The sequence below is a fragment of the Tinamus guttatus genome, unplaced genomic scaffold (assembly GCF_059628265.1).
Source record: "Tinamus guttatus ecotype Peru unplaced genomic scaffold, ASM5962826v1 Tinamus_guttatus_pri_ptg000035l, whole genome shotgun sequence".
NCBI lineage: Eukaryota > Metazoa > Chordata > Aves > Tinamiformes > Tinamidae > Tinamus > Tinamus guttatus.
Genome location: NW_028288569.1, coordinates 5,162,936 through 5,170,343, shown reverse-complemented (window position 1 = coordinate 5,170,343; position 7,408 = coordinate 5,162,936). Strand labels below are relative to the sequence as shown.

The following is a 7,408-nucleotide window of genomic DNA, read 5'->3' as shown; positions in this document are numbered from 1 at the left end:
AACAACAGCCAAACGCCGCCCGCTCTCCCACCTCCCGGGCGGGCAGCCCCGGGCTCACCGTGCCCACACGCATGTACGCATGCATGTGCGTTCAGCACGCACGTAACCCCCGGGGCGGCGGTGGCGGCCGCGCCGCCCCACGCGCGGCGGGTGCGCGTGTGTGGGGGGCGCTCCCTGGGGCCCCTCGGGGCCGCCCCGCGTAGCTGCGGCCCCCGCGCCGCGTTGCGGTGGGTGGCGCGGCTTGCGAGGGGCTCTCCGCGCTGCCCTCGCTGTTGTCAACTTTCCACGTTCCCCCCAGTATCCAAAACGTCCCCCTGCTCGTCCCGCGTGGCTCGTGCACGCGTATCGGCGCGCACCGGGGACCGCAGCGCACCCCGCTGCTGCTCCTGCTGCTGGGTGCCCACATGAGCCGCTCCATTTGCCCGCTGCCCTTCGACGCCGCTCTGTGCAGCTTCCGCTCGCTTTCCTGCCGCCCCGCTCTCGTGGGAGCTTCGGGATGGGGTGGGAGGAAGCAAGTTCCCAGCTTTGGGAGCGCTTGTCCCCTTGGCGCTCTGGTGAGTTGCGATGTTGTAAAATCGTGGTGTGCTGATGATGTGCTTTTATTTGATACTTTATAGGTCACTGTCACATGACAAAGGCTTTGAGACAGCTTCGTCCTCATCTGCGTGTGATTTCCCTTTGCCTTCCTGGGTAAGTATGTAAACTGTGCACGCAGAAAAGGAGTTTCGTTGTTGTTAACAAGATAGCGCTTTTCTGGCTGCCCTTTTCGCATGGAAGGGGCTCACTTGTTTGGGTTTTAGCACCTCGGAAACACGTCTTTTCCGGGCACTCGCAGCAACTGTTACGTTACAAAGTTTGCGTGTAGGAGTGGGTCTTAATAACCCCATAATATTGACAGCCATTTAATTCAGATTTCTCTCTTTTTATTTTTTCCCTTTTTTCTCTAAGCCTTGTTTTGTAAAGATAATCGGTAGAATCGAGGGTGAAGTTTTAAACCAGAGTAGTCATTAGAATGTGAAGAGTGCAGGATGCTGAGTCAAAAACTTAGTAAAAAGGTAAATGGCCTTTGAAATTTGGTGGGAAATAATAGAAACAAATAGCATAGTTCTGTAAAGATCTGCACAGGTAAGGAATCAAGAGTCCAGCAGAACGGTAATATGACAGCAACAGGAGTTCAGTTTTAACACACAAACTGGCGATTAGAATTCCATCCATGCTCTTCCTGTTATACTGATTTTCCTCTTGGCATTGATTAATGTAGGTAGCTATCAATTTGAAAGACAAATCTTAGTGACTGCTTGTATTTCCATAGAGCTTTCAGGTATGCACATTTTTTTTTTTTTTAACGTGTATGGTGTGGAAAAGTTTTGACACCTTTTGAAGAGCTCGACGCCTTTTAAGCTAAAGTAGATGCAGTCATTTCAAGAAGAGTTTGTAAATTTGTGGCATAAAGTGACCAGTGTTTGGAGTACTGTTCGTACAGTTATCCCTGGTGGCACTGAGCTGAGTTTGGTCCCGAATGGTGAAGTGGCAATTTTCTGTTCTTAATATGGAAGTTGTGTGTACGTAATTTAAAAAAAAAAAAAAAAAAAGATATGTATTTGGGGTAAGCTTGGTGCTCATAAACGTGCATGATTAATAACAGAGTCTTGACCTTTTCTAGTCAGTGTGTAGCAGACACAGGATAAGTGATGGTCCTAAACAGGCCAGCTTGAAGGGGCTGTTGGAGCAGCTGTTCCTGTGTGATATTAAGACCACAAAACTAGCCGTAAGGCTCGGATAACTCCTGGGGGAGAGGTGGTTTGGAGGGGGTAATCGGCCTTTTTCACCAGTTCCTGCAGAATTACACACATTTTTTTCTCTCTCCAGATTTTACAAGGGAATGAGATTAGTGCGTATAGGTCTGAGATTAGGCTATAAACACCGAATTAAATTACTGAAATTCTTTATGACAGACTAGTTGCGCAGGAGAATATTACTTTCAGTTTTATGGCGTTACTGACAAGGATCTTGTTCTGGGTAGAGTAATTGGTGTAACAGTTTTTACCAAATGAAAATACACACATCAGGAAAATCAAAAGCTTGCTGGTAGGCTTTGAACCATCGTTCAAAGCTCAGTGTGGACTCACTGAAGTTTTTGAACTTAATTCTTTGGCTTTTCAGGTAAGAGTAAGATTAGAGTGCTCTAAGTGCCAAGAGTTTTGTTTTTATTCTTTTTTCTTTTTTTTGGAATAATAGTACAAGATATTGGGAAGAGGCAGCTCAGAGACCTTGCTTCAGGTGGTGTCTTCGGCCATCATTATATGGTTTTATGTGCTGAAGTCTTCTGGATGGGTAGAGTTCAGTCCTAGAAATGATGGGCTGATCATCATCTTCCCACAATTTTACAAGGAGCGAACCTCAATTGTATGCGTAGTGCCAAGTGTAGTTCTTGCCTAATGTTGAAATGGCATTAGCAAATTGCAAAGAAAAGAAGGGCAAAATATCCTTGTGAGGAAACAGGCATGAAAGAAGCTTTAGAGGAAGCAGAGAAATACTTTTTCCTCCTAGCTGAAAAAGCAATAAAAACAACGTGCTCAGTTAAGGGGAGAATGGAGATTTCATTAGATTTGTCCGTGACTAAAAACTTCCATTTGCTTTCAGGAGCTTTTATTTTGGTAAAAGCTAGGACTCGCTTTACCACGCAGTTTTTGGTAGAATAACTGTTTCTGAGTGGGGGTTAGTAGTTTGGTTGAGATGCGAAAGTCAGAGTGCTGGATGTGGCCTTAGCAAAACTAGGTGGTGGACTGTTCGGGTGCAAACTGGGACTGATATGCTTAGGAAGGGGCCTGGGAAACATCTCAAAAGTTGGCCGGTGGTCTCCAAACTGATTGCATCGTGCTCTTCATCTGAGCACAGAAAGCCGATGAGTAATTTCAAGTAGACACAGACTTTGGAAAACTCCTGTATTGGTTTCTGTTTTCAGGTAAAATTGGAATATTTTAGAAATTGGTCCCGAATGTTTCTGAGGTTCTGAGGCTGCTTGCCGTAAACCCACCGCTTGCAAAACTTCCCTTGGTTTCAGCAGGAGTTTTATTTAGGAAAGGAGTGTGGGAGTGGTGGTGAGAGGGTTTGGTCCACGTTAATTTTCCCATTCAAGGTGATGAAGCAAGCCTTTTGCTTCCATAGTTGTTTGAATAATTAAAGATATTAAATGTCAGCTTTCTGCATAACATATCAGGGTAACCATGCATTTATTTTATACGTAGCACTCTTCATTCAGAAAGATCCTGTAAGCTGTTGGTTCCATAATTCAGGTGCTTGTGGAATGGTAAGTGTTCTGGAGCACGTGGCAAGCTGTGTTGAAGCCACTAACGCGACTGCTCACGTTCAGAGCTTAGTTATCCCCGTCTGCAGCTGCTGCTGGTCTGTGCGCTGGGGACATGCAGCGTCTCAGGACTCCTTACTTAAACCAGGGTGGCTCCTTGGTGGAGGAAGTAGCTCTCTGTCAAAGCTGGAGCTGAACTGAAACTCTGATTTCTGACTGTGTCACAGGCTGTCTCTGTGATCTCTGACGAGCAATTGTAGTTGAGACCCGTGGCTGCTTCTGGATGCTTGGACCCAGACTGGATTTCCTGTGCCATGTGAAGCATAGGGATCCTTGCTGCTGCCGGGGAAGCCAGTGGAGGTGCCATGGGCAGCTGGAGGCTCCCAGGTTCAGAGTTTACTCTTGGAAATGCAGTTTTGTGTCCCCTTTCCACCTGCAAATGGAGACTAAGGATGTTCGCTGTATCATGAGCTTTAAGATGAAAAATTTTGGGGACGCATGCAGTGATACGGCAGTGGAAGTGAAGATGTCAAATCATAAGGAGAACATTATTAGTGCAGATTTCCTTAATGAATTTAGTTTGTCTTAAAGCAATCTGTACACCGTTTACTTCCCTGTAACTTTAATTTATTTTCTTTGCCACTTAGGAGCCCACAGAGCTTGATTGAAACTATATCGTTATCGATATTTCATAATACCTCTTGAGGAGAAACAAGTCTACTTTCTTTCCTCTGTAGTATTATCTTCACTCCTTTTCTGCTTTTGCTGTTACCATGATATTCTTTTTTCAGAAACTTATGTTCTATGTCAGAAGATTGTTAGACCAGATTCTCCTTTTTAAAAATCAGTAATACCACCAGTACTTCTGGACAGCAATGTGCTGAGCCTGTGCACGAGTGGATGTGTGTGAACCTTCCCAAAAGGCTGCTGCAGGTGTCACCCTTCTTGATGGGCTTGGAAGAAGTGAGATGTAAACCGACATAAGGATCACTCTAAAGAATAGGTTGGTGCTTTGCTCTTAGATTGCATTGATTTTATTATTATTATTTTTTGACACAGGTTTGGGTCTTTTTTTTTCTGTCAGTAGTAACAATAATATGATAACTAGCAGTTATAAGCGGTGCTTTATTCATGTGCTTATGTCCTGTGTGGTGAAGTCCATAAGCCATGCCAAAATCATTCATCTCAAGAAATGTACTATCATTCCTTTTATCCCTGTTTCTGGAATAACTGCAAAGTGCTTTGCTGCTCTCGCTCAGCAGGTCAGCAACAGCAGGCAATGGAATAAAATCCGTGGTGACTCCTTAGCTTTGCATCTTTCCCTTGGTGTATGCTCCTTCACTGAAGTGTTCCTGGTAAATGCCTTTCCCGACGTGCGAGTGGTCTCGCTGAGTTCTGTGTTGTCCAGGCATCTTTTGCTAGTGCCACGCTTCCTTCACGGTGCCACTTCCCGCTTCCTCCACAGTACTTTAAGGAAAAATCTTCAGTACTAGTCTGAAGTCACTAACTTTCCGTTGTTGCATTTGTTGTAGCCAGAGAACTAGCTCGAAGCTTTTGCCACTCAGCGAGATACTTAAGCAACTGTGCGTATGGCACTGCTTGTTTTAATGCCTACTTCCCTGAACAAATTTTAAGGAACAAAATGCTCAGAGTTGTTGGGGAGTTATTAAAATATACATTGATAAAAATAGTTCTTTTCATTTAAATTACTTTTAATGTTTATAATCTAATGCTAAATCATTAGATCATTCATGAGGAATTATAGAATTGTCAGAAGCAGCAACTTCAACTCTTAGGCCATGTGGTGACAAGTAAGGGTGACTTACCAATTTGAACTTTTATTTCCAAGGGCAGTAACCTTATTTCATCCAATTGGATTTTCAGATTTGCTGGTTACTAGTGTTTTGTTGCTGAGGGTATGAGTTGGCTCGTGTTCAGAATAGGAGTTCTGTTGGAGGACGATCGTGTACTTTACTCAATGCCCAAGCGTAGACCTAATTGTAATATTTTCACAGTGATAGCAGCATTTTATTGTTTTTAATATTTATAAATTCAATTACATAAAAGATGAATCAACAAAGAGGGAAAGCATGGTTTTGACACTTTCCAGTGTTCTTGCCTTTTCTTTTCTAGCTCTTAAATGCATAATTTAAAATCAAGTCCTTATGAGCATGGACAATTCAGCATGTGAAAATAAACTGGCTCCGGGCATGTTTGCCTACAAAGAAAGCTAATATGACAGAATTTCAATTTTTAGCAAGGGGAGGCAAAGTTAACCAGATTTTATGAGACTATGCTTGAAAAATCAGTTCCTTGGGAAGCGTGGGATAGTTATTGTCAGAATCTCTCCACACAATTGTTTTGATGCAAGAGAGTTTGTAAAATGTAGATATCCCTGAAAATATACTTTGAACCTTTGTTTCACTGAGGGCCTCATTCAACAACGATTAAAAATGACTCAGGGGACTTCCATGGCTTGCTAACTGCAGACCTTATTCCAAGAGGAAGCTCTCTTGACAAGAAGCTTAACAAATTCTGTCTGCACCTTTCCTTACTGATGAGAAGTGGGAAAGTGCATCTTTCTCTTTTTTTTTTAAACTCCTGAGGGGTGACACATATGTACATATGTGGCAAACTGTTGAGCCTTCTGCTTTGAGACATTGTGAAAGCAGAGTAACCGCGTGCCCTTCTGTAGCAGCAGGAAGATTCATGTACTTGCATTGCCCTTAGTCCTTCTCTTGCAGCCTGGAGCCTCCCAGTGGCAGGGCCACTGCTCTAAAGGCGACCAAATTGGCCCGTGGCAAGGCTGTAATGAGGAAAGCTTAGCCCTGTTGCTTGGCCTTGGTGGCCTGGGCCATTTATGGGTGGTGACTGTGCAGTACCCAGTGAGCCACACAACTCCCCTAGCAGAAACTGGACTGCCAGGTAGGCTCTTCTGCTGTTTGCTTCCTGCCTTTGAGCCCCTGCTGGGTGGCTCTTTCCAGGGTATTTTTCATCTACTTAAGGACTTGCAGGCATATGCCTTGTCAGAAGTCTTGTTCTTTCTGCTTTTCATTTGTACCCATGTCCTCCACGATGAGGAATTACCCAGCTGTCCTAGCAGGAGCTCCTGAGACTGGGTAAGACCTATCACATGATCAGAGATAGGGATTATGTCTCGCAGTAGAATAGTAAGTCTTCTTTCTTCTGCCTGTGTTCTTTTATGAAGCAAATAATCCTAGATTTTTGCTTGTGTATGTGAGAATGTGCTATTTTGTGGTTGTCAAAGCAGTATTTAACGAAAAGTCATTGTGAGAGATTTGGAGAGGAAGCTGGATAAAGGAAAGCTTGGGAGGGAATGGAAGGGGAACTTGATGGTTTCTCCTCTCTTTTAAGCCCATTCGGTGCATGGTAACTCCATGAAAGTTAGTGCAGCTGAAACAGCCTGATACTCTGCATTGGAATCTGTCTGGGAAAGTTGAGAGTAAGACTTTCTTGATTAAAGAAGACTTTTTTTGTGTGTGTTTGGCTATGTTTGATTTGCTTTCCACAACTGGTCTTTGAGCCGTAACAGCTCTACAGTGAGATACAAGGTGCTGTTTTGTTTTGCCCTTTCCTTCCTCAGAGAAGGGGCGAAGTACTGAAATTTAGGCATCTTGTGCTAACTACCTGCTAGACCTGTGCAGCTGGGGTCCTGGGCCCAAAACTGCCACCAGCAATGTGGCATGGATCTGCTTCCAGGAGTTGGTGATAGCTTCTAATTCCTCCGGAAAGCTGGAGATGTCACGTTGTTCTTGCTTACTGATGGGCAGGTTGTCCTGCTGGGGCTCATGTGCAAGTTGATAGGCAGTCCCTGACCTGGTGATGAGCAGAATAGGGCTGGGTAGGAATAGAGACATCATTGAAGGGGATGGAAGAGCATAAGGTGTGGGAACGCCGTTGGGTAGAGGATATGTCTCTTGGCACATGTGCCACTGTTTGCCTCCCCAGTTTGTTACGTGGCCAGGTAGAGGAAACGATTTGATGTGTTGTAGTTGAGCGGTTGTAGATAACAGATTTTTTGAAAGAAGGTGTATTATCACTTCCACTTCTCTGATAAGCCTGGCTTCAGGCATTCTTTCC

At 44.3% G+C, this 7,408-nt stretch overlaps 1 protein-coding gene across 1 annotated transcript in view; it reads left to right on the top strand.

The window, feature by feature from the left end:
* Positions 1-673: 673 nt before the first annotated feature.
* The window catches only part of BBX (BBX high mobility group box domain containing), a 117,910-nt gene continuing 111,175 nt past the window's right edge, over positions 674-7,408 (top strand). The window contains 1 exon segment of the mRNA XM_010226704.2: positions 674-690. The gene's annotated coding sequence lies outside the window, so the exon portion shown is untranslated.